At 45.5% G+C, this 12,533-nt stretch overlaps 1 protein-coding gene across 2 annotated transcripts in view; it reads left to right on the top strand.

The window, feature by feature from the left end:
• Nucleotides 1–12,533, top strand: part of LOC137369202 (uncharacterized) — a 267,684-nt gene that overhangs the window by 187,240 nt on the left and 67,911 nt on the right. The gene's annotated exons all lie outside the window — the stretch shown is intronic.

Here is a 12,533-nt window from a genome sequence, read left to right as displayed (position 1 = left end):
TCCCCTGTGGCCATCCCCCTCTCCAACAGATATACCGCTTTGGATACTGTTGGGGGGGATGACCTCCCAGGGGAACCAGCAACAGCCAAGTTCGTGGCACCACAGAGGGCTCTGCTGCACAGCAGGGGAGGAAAAGGGTTGGAAGAGCTATAGTGATAGGGGATTCTATTGTAAGGGGTGCAGATAGGCATTTCTGTGGCCGCAAATGAGACTCTAGGATGGTATGTTGCCTCCCTGGTGCTAGGGTCAAGGATGCCTCGGAGCGGCTGCAGGACATTCTGAAAGGGGAGGGTGAGCAACCAGAGTTTGTGGTCCATATTGGTACTAACGACATAGGCAGGAAGAGAGATGAGGTCCTGCAAAGTGAATATAGGGAGTTAGGCAGAAGGTTAAAAAGCAGGACCTCGAGGGTTGTAATCTCAGGATTACTCCCTGTGCCACTTGCTAGTGAGGGTAGGAATAGAGGAATAAGGCAAATGAATGCGTGGCTGAAGAGCTGGTGTAGGCGGGAGGGCTTCAGCTGCTTGGATCATTGGGATCTCTTCGGGTGCAGAGGTGACCTGTACAAGAGGGACTGGTTGCATCTGAACTGGAAGGGGACCAATATCCTTGCGGGGAGGTTTGCTAGTACTACTTGGGAGGGTTTAAACTAGTCTGGCAGGGGGGTGGGACCCAAAGGAGTAGTCTGTCACATGAGGCAAATGTAGAGCTTAAAGCAAGCAAGTCCAGTAGGCAGGCCAGGCAGCGGCAGGATAGGGAGTGTGGAAGGTCTGGTAGGCTAAACTGCATTTACTTTAATGCAAGAAGCCTTACAGGTAAGGCAGATTAACTCAGAGCATGGATTGGTACATGGGATTGTGATATTATAGCTATTACAGGAATGTGGTTGAGGGATGGGCAGGACTGGCAGCTCAATGTTCCGGGGTACTGATGCTTCCGGCATGATAGAGGTGGAGGTAAGAGAGGAGGGGGAGTTGCACTATTGATTCGGGAGGACATCACGGCAGTACTTAGAGAGGATATCCTGGGGGGAATGTCCAGCAAGGCCATATGGGTAGAACTTAGAAATAAGAAAGGAGTGATCACTTTGATGGGATTGTACTATAAGCCCCCCAATAGTCAGAGGAAATTGGAGGAGCATATATGTAGGGAAATCACAGATAGGTGTAGGAAATATAGGGTTGTAATCGTGGGTGATTTTAACTTCCATAATATTGACTGGGATTGCCTTAGTGCTAAGGGATCAGATGGGGAAGAATTTGTTAAGTGTGTCAAGGATAGTTTTCTGAAGCAGTATATGGATGGCCCTACTAGAGAAGGGATTACACTCGATCTCCTCTTAGGAAATAAGGCAGGTGGTTGATGTGTCAGTGGGGGAGCACTTTGGGACCAGTGACCATAACTCTATTAGCTTCAAGATAGTTATGGAAAAGGATAGGACTGGTCCTCAGGTTGAAGTCCTAAACTGGGGGAAGGCTAATTTCGATGGCATCAGACAGGAGCTCTCAAAAGTTGAATGGGAGAGGCTGTTTACAGGTAAAGGGACGTCTGGCAAGTGGGAGGCTTTTAAAAGTGAGATAGGAAGAGGTCAGGGCCGGCATGTTCCTGTTAGATGGAAGGGCAAGGCTGGCAAGTTTAGGGAACCTTGGTTGACGAGAGATATTGAGGGTCTGGTCAGGACAAAGAAGGAGGCATATGTCAGGTATAGGCAGCTGGGATCAAACGAGTCCCTCGAGGAGTATAGGGGATGTAGGAGTACACTTAAGAAGGAAATTAGGAGGGCGAAAAGGGACCATGAGATTTCCCTGGCAGATAAGATAAAGGAGAATCCTAAAAGATTTTATAAGTATATTAAGAGTAAAAGGGTAGCTAGGGAGAGAGTAGGTCCCCTTAAGGATCAGTGTGGTAATCTATGTGTGGAGCCACGGGAAATGGGCGAGGTCTTAAATAAATACTTCTCGTCTGTATTTACCGTGGAGAAGGTCATGGAAGCTAGTGAGTTCAAGGGAGGGAACACCGATATCCTGGAGCATATTAACATTACAAAGGAGGAGGTGTTGGAGGTTTTGAAGCGCATTAAGGTGGATAAATCCCTAGGGCCTGACCAGGGTATCCTCGGATGCTATGGGAAGCAAGGGAGGAAATTGCTGGGGCCCTGGCAGAGATTTTTGTATCATCGTTCACCACGGGTGAGGTACCGGAAGACTGGAGGATAACTAATGTTGTTCCTTTATTTAAGAAGGGCAGCAGGGATATGCCAGGGAACTACAGGTTGGTGAGCCTTACATCATTGGTGGGAAAGTTATTGGAAGGGATTCTGAGAGACAGGATTTATATGCATTTGGAAAGGCATGGTCTGATTGGGGATAGTCAGCATGGCTTTGTGCGTGGGAAATCATGTCTCACGAATTTGATTGAATTTTTTGAGGAGGTGACCAGGAGGATTGACGAGGACAGGGCAATGGACGTGGTCTACATGGACTTTAGCAAGGCCTTTGACAAGGTCCCGCATGGTCCAGAAGGTTCGAACACATGGGATCCAGGGTGAGCTAGCCAATTGGATGCAAAATTGGCTTGGTGATAGGAGGCAGAGGGTGGTAGAGGAGGGTTGTTTTTCAGATTGGAGGCAGGTGACCAGTGGTGTGCCACAGGGATCTGTGCTGGGCCCTCTGTTGTTTGTCATATATATGAATGATTTGCTGTGAATATAAGGGGCATGATTAGTAATTTTGCAGATGACACCAAATTTGGTGGTATAGTGGACAGTGAAGAAGGTTGTCTTACGTTACAACAGGATATAGATCAACTGGGAAAGTGGGCAAGGGATTGGCAAATGGAATTTAACGCAGACAAGTGCGAAGTGATGCATTTTGGGAAGTTAAACCAGGGCAGGACATATACAGTGAATGGCAGGGCCCTGGGGAGTGTTGTTGAGCAGAGAGACCTTGGGGTGCAAGTACATAGTTCCCTGAAAGTGGCAACACAGGTAGACGGGGTAGTGAAGAAGGCATATGGCATGCTTGTCTTCATCGGCCTGGCATTGAGTACAAGAGTTGGGACATCATGTTACAGTTGTACGTAACGTTGGTTAGGCCGCATTTGGAGTACTGTGTGCAGTTCTAGTCGCCGCACTACAGGAAAGATGTAATTAAGTAGAGAGGGTGCAGAAAAGATTCACAAGGATGTTGCCTGGTTTGGAGGGCTTGAGTTATAAAGAGAGATTGGATAGGCTGGGTCTGTTTTCCCTGGAGTGAAGGAGGCTGAGAGGGGCATGATAGAGATATATAAATTTATGAGAGGCACAGATAGGGCCGATAGCCAGAGTCTGTTTCCCATGGTAGGGGTGACTAAAACTAGAGGGCATAGATTTAAGGTGAGAGGGAGGAGGTTTAAAAGGGATCAATGTGGTAAATTTTCCACACAAAGAATAGTGGTTATCTGAAAGGAGCTGCCAGAGGAGATGGTGGAGGCAGGAACATTTAAGAGACATCTGGACAGGTACTTGAATGAGCGAGGCATAGAGGGATATGGAATTAATGCAGGCAGGTGGGATTAGTATAGTTAGGCATTATGGTCGACATGGACGCGGTGGGCTGAAGGGCCTGTTTCTATGCCGTACAACTCTATGACTCTATGACTTGGATGCAGGGATAGAAGGTACTTTAGCCAAATTTGCAGATGACATTAAAATAGGTGGGATTGTAAATTGCAAAAAAGAAATAAGAAATTTACAAATGGATATGGATAGGTTAGGTGAATGAGTCAAAATTTGGCAGATGGAGTTTAACGTGGATATGTGTGAGGTTATCCATTTTGGTTGGAAGACTAGAAAGGCAAATTATGATCTAAATGGAGAGAAACTTCAGAGTGCTTCAGTGCAGAGGGATCTGGGTGTCCTCGTGCATGAATCGCAGAAACCTGCTGCTACAGCAGGTTATAAGGAAGGCAAATGGAATTTTGGCATTTATTGCTAAAGGAATAGAATATAGAAGTAGGGAAGTGTTGCTGCAACTGTACAAGGCATTAACTAGACCGCACCTGGAGTATTACGTACAGTTTTGGTCCCCTTACTTGAGGAGGTATGTAGTTGCATTGGAGGCAGTTCAGAGGAGGTTCACTAGATTGATTCCAGGGATGAGAGGTTTGTCTTATGAAGAGAGATTGAGCAGTTTCGGCCTTTACTCTCTGGAGTTTAGAAGAATGAGAGGAGATCTAATTGAGGTATATAAGATGATTTCGGGGATTGACAAAGTAGACATAGAGAGGATCTTTCCTTTTGTGGGGCAATCTAGAACGAGAGATCATAGTTTTAGGATAAGGGGTGGCAGATTTAAAGCAGAGATGAGGAGAAATTACTTCTCTCAAAGGGTCATGAGTCTATGGAATTCACTACTCCAGAGTGCAGTGGATGCCGCGACATTGGGTAAATTTAAGGAGGAGATAGACAGATTTTTAATTAGTAATGGGTTGAAGGGTTATGGAGAACGGGCAGGAAAGTGGAGTTGAGGCCAAGATGAGATCAGCCATGATCGTATTGAATGCCGGGACAGGCTTGAGGGGCTGAATTGTCTACTCCTGCTCCTAGTTCTTATGTTCCTATATTTAGATAATATGCTTCTTTTTTATTCTTCCTGCCAATGTGGACAATTACCCACATTCCCACATTATACTCCATTTGCCAGGTCTTTGCCCCCTCACTTAACCTATTTATATCACTTTGTAGTCTCCTTATGTCCTCTTCACACGTTACTTTCCTACTTATCCTTGTGTCATCAGCAAATTTAGCAACCATACCTTCGGTCCCTTCATCTAAGCCATTTATATAAATTGTAAAAAGTTGAGGCCCCAGCACAGATCCCTGTTGCACACCACTCGTTACATCTTGCCAAACAGAAAATGACCCATTTATGCCGACTCTCAGTTTCCTGTTAGCGAACCAATCTTCTATCCATGCCAATATGTTACTCATTACACCATGAGCTTTTATTTTCTGCAATAACCTTTGATGTGGCACCTTATCAAATGCCTTCTGGAAATCTAAGTACAATACATCCACCAGTTCCCCTTTATCCACAGCACATGTCACTCCCTCAAAGAACTCCAATAGATTGGTTAAACATGATTTCCCTTTTACAAAACCATGTTGACTCTGAAATAAAAACAAGAAATGCTGGAAATACTCAGCAGGTCTGGCAGCATCTGTGGAGATAGAAGCAGAGTTAATGTTTCAGGTCTGTGACCCTTCTTTAGAACTAGCAAATATTAGAAATGTAAAAGGTTATAAGCAAGTAAAGCGGGTGTGGGGCAAGAGATTACAAAGAAGGTGTAAATAGGTCAAGGTCACAGAATAGCTGACCAGAAGGTTGTGGAGCAAAGGCAAACAATATGTTAATGGTGTGTTGAAAGACAAAGCATTAGTACAGATAAGCTGTTAACAGACTGAAAATTGAACAGCTGCAAGTACAAACATGAAAAAAAAGCAGTGGGTGAGCAAACTGAACGAACTAAGATGAAATAAAATAAAATAAACACAAAAAATATATTAAAAAAAGGAAAAAGAAAAAAAAAACTGAAAATAAAAGTAAAATGGAGCCTGTCATGCTCTGAAATTATTGATCTCAATGTTCAGTCCGGCAGGCTGTAGTGTGCCTAATCGGTAAATGAGATGCTGTTCCTCAAGCTTGCGTTGCTGTTCACTGGAACACTGCAGAAATCTAAGGACAGAGATGTGACGAGGAGAGCAGGGGGAAGTGCTGAAATGGCAAGCAACCGGAAGCTCGGGGTCCTGCTTGCGGACTGAGCAGAGGTGTTCCGCAAAGCGATCACCCAGTCTGCGTTTGGTCTCCCCAGTGTTGAGACCACATTGTGAGCAGAGAATACAGTATATTACATTGAAAGAAGTACAAGTAAATCGCTGCTTCACCTGAAAGGAGTGTTTGGGGCCTGGGATAGTGAGGAGAGAGGAGGTAAATGGGCAGGTATTACCTCCTGCGATTGCAGGGGAAGGTGCCATGGGAAGGGGACGAGGTGGTGGGGGTAATGGAGGAGTGGACCAGGGTGTCACGGAGGAAACGATCCCTTCGGAATGCTGACGGGGGAAGGGAGGGGAAGATGCGTTTGGTAGTGGCATCATGCTGGAGGTGGCGGAAATGGAGAGGATGATCCTTTGGATATGGAGGCTGATGGGGTGGAAAGTGAGGACAAGGGGAACCCTGTCGCGGTTCTGGGAGGGAGGGGAAGGGGTGAAGGTAGAGGTGCGAAAAATGGGCCGGACACGGTTGAGGGCCCTGTCAACGACAGTGGGGGGGAATCCTCGGTTGAGGAAAAAGGAAGACATATCAGAAGCGCTGTCATGGAAGGTAGCATCATCAGAGCAGGTGTGTCGGAGACGGAGAAACTGGGAGAATGGAATGGAATCCTTACAGGAAGCAGGGTGTGAGGAAGTGTAGTCGAGGTAGCTATGGGAGTCAGTGGGCTTATAATGAATATTAGTAGACAGCCTATCACCAGAGATGGAGATAGAGAAGTCGAGGAAGGGAAGGGAAGTGTCGGAGATGGACCATGTAAAGGTGAGAGAAGGGTGGAAATTAGAAGCAAAGTTGATAAAGTTTTCCAGTTTGGGGTGGGAACAGGAAACAGCACCGATACAGTCATCAATGTACCGGAAAAAGAGTTGGGGGAGTGGGCCTGAGTAGGACTGGAACAAGGAATGTTCGACATATCCCATAAAAAGACAGGCATAACTAGGACCCATGCGGGTACCCATTGCAACACCTTTTACTTGAAGGAAGTGAGTGGAGTTGAAGGATCACAGAATCACAGAATAATACAGTGCAGAAGAGGCCCTTCGGCCCATCGAGTCTGCACCGATGCATTAAAGACACCTGACCTGTCTACCTAATCCCATTTGCCAGCACTTGGCCCATAGCCTTGAATGTTATAAAAAGAAGAAATGCTGGAAATACTCAGCAGGTCTGGCAGCATGTGTGGAGAGAGAAGCAGAGTTAACGTTTCGGGTCAGTGACCCTTCTCCTTGAATGTTATGACGTGCCAAGTGCTCATCCAGATACTTTTTAAAGGATGTGAGGCAACCCGCCTCTACCACCCTCCCAGGCAGGGCATTCCAGACCGTCACCAACCTCTGGGTAAAAAAGTTCTTCCTCAAATCCCCCTGAAACCTCCTGCCTCTCACCTTAAACTTGTGTCCCTTCGTAACTGACGAAGGGGAACAGCTGCTCTCTATCCACCCTGTCCATGCCCCTCATAATCTTGTACACCTCGATCAGGTCACCCCTCAGTCTTCTCTGCTCCAGCGAAAACAACCCAAGCCTATCCAACTTCTCTTCATAGCTTAATGTTCCATCCCAGATAACATCCTGGTGAATCGCCTCTGCACCCCCTCCAGTGCAATCACATCCTTCCTATAATGTGGCGACACAGTACTCCAGCTGTGGCCTTACCAAAGTTCTATACAACTCCAACATGACCTCTCTGTTTTTGTAATTTATGCCTCGATTGATAAAGGCAAGTGTCCCATCTGCCTTTTTCACTACCCTATTAACCTGCCCTTCTGCCTTCAGAGATCTATGGACAAACACGCCAAGGTCCCTTTGTTCCTCGGAACTTCCCAGTGTCAGGCCATTCATTGAGTACTTTCATGTCACATTACTCCATCCAAAGTGTATCACCTCACACTTTTCAGGGTTAAATTTCATCTGCCACTTTTCTGCCCATTTGACCATCCTGTCTATATCTTCCTGTAACCCAAGACACTCAACCTCACTGTTAACCACTTGGCCAATCTTTGTGTCATCCGCGAACTTACTGATCCTACCCCCCCACATAGTCATCTATGTCGTTTATATAAATGACAAACAATAGGGGACCCAGCACAGATCCCTGTGGTACGCCACTGGACTCTGGCTTCCAGTCACTAAAACAGCCGCCTGTCATCACTCTTTGTCTCCTACACTAAGCCAATTTTGAATCCACCTTATCAAGTTACCCTGTATCCCATGTGCATTTGTTTTCTTGATAAATCTCCCATGTGGGACCTTGTCAAAGGCTTTGCTGAAATCCATGTAAACTACATCAACTGCACTACCCTCATCTACACACCTGGTTACATGCTCAAAAAATTCAAACAAATTTGTTCGGCATGACCTACCTCTGACAAAGCCATGCTGATTATTCCTAATCAAATTTTGCCTCTCCAAGTGGAGATAGATTCTCTCCTTCAGAATTCTCCTTCAGGAGAAGTTGTTCAATGTGAGAACAAGTTCAGCCAGGCGGAGGAGGGTGGTGGTGGATGGGGACTGGTTGGGCCTCTGTTCAAGGAAGAAGTGGCGAGCCCTCAAACTGTCCTGGCGGGGGATGGAAGTGTAGAGAGATTGGACGTCCATAGTGAAGGGAAGGCGTTTGGGGCCAGGAAACTGGAAATTGTCAAAATGACGTAGGGCGTCAGAAGAGTCACGGATATAGGTGGGAAGAGACTGGACCAGAGGAGAAAAGATAGAGTCAAGATAGGAAGAAGTAAGTTCAGTGGGGCAGGAACAGGCTGAAACAATGGATCTGCCGGGACAGTCCTGTTTGTGAATTTTGGGAAGGAGGTAGAAGCGGGCTGTCCGGGGTTGTGGGACTATGAGGTTGGAAGCTGTAGAGGGAAGATCTCCCGAGGAGATGAGGTCAGTGACAGTCCTGTGAACAGTAGCTTGATGTTCGGTGGTGGGGTCATGGTCCAGAGGGGGGTAGGAAGAAGTGTCTGAGAGTTGGCGCTGAGCCTCTGCAAGGTAGAGGTCGGTACGCCATACAACAACAGCACTACCCTTGTCTGCAGGTTAGATGACCATGTCAGGGTTAGACCTGAGAGAACGGAGTGCCTCAAGTTCAGAGGGGGACAGATTAGAGTGAGTTAGGGGGACAGAGAAATTGAGATGACCAATGTCGCTTCGACAGTTTTCAATGAAAAGATCAAGAGCGGGGAAGAGGCCGGGGGAGAGGTCCAGGTAGAGGGAGAATGCTGGAGGCGGATGAATGGGTCTACTGATCGGGGGAAGGACTCCTGGTCAAAGAAGTGAGCCCGGAGGCGGAGGCGACGGAAGAAGAGCTCAACGTCATGCCGAGTGTGAAATTCATTGAGGTGGGGGTGTAAGGGGATAAAACTGAGACCTTTGCTGAGTACAGAACGTTCAGCATCAGAGAGAGGGAGGTCAGAGGGTATAGTGAATACACGGCAAGGGGTCAGATCAGAAGGGGTGGGGTCAGAGGGAAGTGAAGGCGAAGAAGGATCTGGAGGGGCATTAGTCCCCATCAGCTGCTGGAGCTTGCGTTCCTTGACACCTGAAAGGAAGAAAAAAAGTTTTTTGTTAATGCGTCAGATGAGATGAAGGATGAAATGAAACTGCGGAGTAGAACAGCTCTGAGATAAGGTGAGACGGTGCTGCTGGAGAGAGAGGTTTAGGGTGTGCATGTGGCGATGCATAGCACTGAGTGTGGATCTCAGGATGCGGTGAGAATAGCAGTCCGAGGCACGTTGTATTTCTCGGAGATACCTGTAATCCTGGGTGGATTCAAAACATGATGGGTGAAACTGCAGTTGGAATCCATGTGGAATAAGTCGGGGCTGGAAACAGTCACTGAGGAAAGAGATGTGGCTGTGAAAACGAGTTTTGGTAGACACTATCAAACACTAGGAGGGAAATAGAGAGCAATGAAGGTGAACAAGGTGAAAAGGACAAATGAAAATCCCGTCGGAGAGAAGAACAGAACTTCTTCAAGGTAGGCATTCCTGGAAGAGAAGTGGCAGTGAACTAAACACTAAAATAAAAGCAAAATACTGCGGATGCTGGAAATCTGAAATAAAAACAAGAAATGCTGGAAATACTCAGCAGGTCTGGCAGCATCTGTGGAGAGAGATGCAGCGTTAACATTTCAGGTCAGTGACCCTTCTTCGGAACTAGCAAATATTAGAAATGTAAAAGGTTATAAGCAAGTAAAGTGGGGGTGGGGCAAGAGATAACGAAGGAGAAGGTGTAAATGTTGACTCTGCCTGATTACCTTGAATTTTTCTAAGTGCCTTGCTATACCATCTTTAATAATAGCTTCAAACATTTTTCCTCTGACAGATACTAAGCTAACTGGCCTGTAGTTTCCTCCTTTCTGTCTCCCTCCCTTTTTGAATAAAGGAGTTACATTAGTTATTTTTCAATCTAAAGGAACCTTCCCCGAATCTAGGGAATTTTGGAAAATTAAAACTAATGCATCAATTATCTCACTAGCCACTTGTTTTAACACCCTAGGATAAAGTTCATCAGGACCCGGGGACTTGTCAGCCCGCAGATTCAACAATTTGTTCAGTACCACTTCCCTGGTGATGGTAATTTTCTTGAGTTCCTCCCTCCCTTCCATTTCCTGACTTAGAGCTATTTCTGTGATGTTACTTATATCCTCAATATTGTAGACTGATGCAAAATATCTGTTCAATTTATCTGCCATTTCCTTATTATCCATTGTTAATTCCCCAGACTCACTTTTTATAGGACCACATTCACTTCGTTAACTCTTTTCTTTTTTTAAATATCTATATAAACTTTTACTATCTGTCTTTATATTTCTAGCTGGCTTTCTCTCATACTCTAATTTTACCTTCCTTATCAATCTTTGATGTTCTTTATATTCTTTCCAGTCTTCTGACCTGCCTTCCATCTTTGCGCATTTGTACGCTTTTTCTTTAAGTTCCATGCTATCTTTAACTGTTTTAGTTAACCACGATGGCGGGTCCTACCCTTGGAATTTTTCTTTCTCGTTGAAATGTATCTATTCTGTTTATTCTGAAATATCCCCCTAAATGTCTGCCACCGTATCTCTATTGACCTATCCCTTAATCTGATTTTCCAGTTCACTTTGGCTAGCTTTGCTTTCATGCCCTCATAATTGCATTTATTTAGGTTTAAAATACTAGTCTTGGACCCGCTCTTCTCTCCCTCAAACCGAATGTAAAATTCAATCATATTATGACCGCTGCTGCCTAGGGGTGCCTTAACTATGAGGTCATTAATTAATCCTATCTCATTGCACAATACCAGGTCTAGTATAGCCTGCTCTCTGGTTGGGTCCAGAACGTATTATTCCCAAGGAATTTTCCTGAAAACAATCTATGTACTGCTTAGCTAGGCTACCTCTGCGCATCTGATTTTTCCAGTCTATATGTAGGTTAAAATCCCCTATAATTATCGCTGTACCTTTCTGACAAGCTCCCATTATTTCTTCCTTTATCTCCCATCCTACAGTGTGGTTAATGTTAGGTGGCCTGTACGCCATTCCCACAAGTGACTTCTTTGCCTTTACAATTTCTCATTTCTACCCAAACTGCTTCTACATCCTGGCCTCCTGAACTTAAGTCATCCCTCTCTATTGCACTGATACCATCATTAATTAACAGAATAGCCTCCACGTTTTCCTATCTTCCTGTCCTTCCTAAATGCCATATACCGTTCAATATTTAAGTCCCAATCTGTGTCATACGGCTATCAGATCATATTGATTTACTTCAACGTGTGCTGTCAGTTTGTCTGCTTTGTTATGAATGCTATGTGCATTCATGTGCAGAACCTTTAGATTTGTCTTTTTCTTATCTTTGTAACATCTAGTCTTGACTGTTGGTATGTTCTTAGGTTTTTTCTTGCTGTCCTTTCTTTCCACTCTCTGACCTTCATTTCCCATATTACGACTCTGCTCTCCTGCCTTGACTGTACCCCTTGGTTTGCTACATCTACCCTGTCTTGATCCCTTACCCCCACCCCCCCCCCCCCACCATTTAGTTTAAAGCCCTCTCTACTTCCCTTGTTATGTGGCTTGCTAGAAGACTGGTCCCAGCACGGTTTGGCTATAGACCATTCCAACAGTACAGATCCCACTTCCCAGTACTGGTGCCCATACCCCACGAACCGAAACCCACTTCTTCCACACCTGTCTTTGCACCACATATTCATTTCACGAATCTTATCACAATCATGGAGAGCCTTGCGCATACTGGTGGACACCGTATGCTCCCTCTCCAGGGCCACCCAGGCACAGACAAGACCACAGAAGCAAAGCAGTGAGCCAAAGTGTCACCCCATGAGATGCATCCATTCTGGACCTATAGATGGCCATTTTGGTCAAGTCCAGGAGAAGACTATCATGAACATGCCACGCTGAATGATGATTTTTAATTCATCAGTTGGAAATCTAAATTAAACTTTTAAAAAGAAAGCAGCTAAGATGGCCAGTGCAATTTGCATTGAAATACCTCACATTCCAAGGTATTGAGGTGGGGACGCATGTCTGCATCACCCTCATCCAGAACAACGGCTCGAGCAGTTTGAATGAACTACTTGGTATAGTCTTCATTAGCAAGACATTCAAAGCCATCTTGGAACATTAACACTCGTGGAGACGAACTTCAAGGGGTAAACATTGAAACAGTAAGAACTGAGAGAAATTGGAATGCTTAGACTTGGATTTCATTAAAGTGCAAAAGACAGTACACTGGG

This window comes from Heterodontus francisci, chromosome 4 (genome assembly GCF_036365525.1).
Source record: "Heterodontus francisci isolate sHetFra1 chromosome 4, sHetFra1.hap1, whole genome shotgun sequence".
NCBI classification, from domain to species: domain Eukaryota; kingdom Metazoa; phylum Chordata; class Chondrichthyes; order Heterodontiformes; family Heterodontidae; genus Heterodontus; species Heterodontus francisci.
Note: the sequence above shows the minus strand (reverse complement) of the source record. Positions and strands in the feature narration are given on the sequence as shown.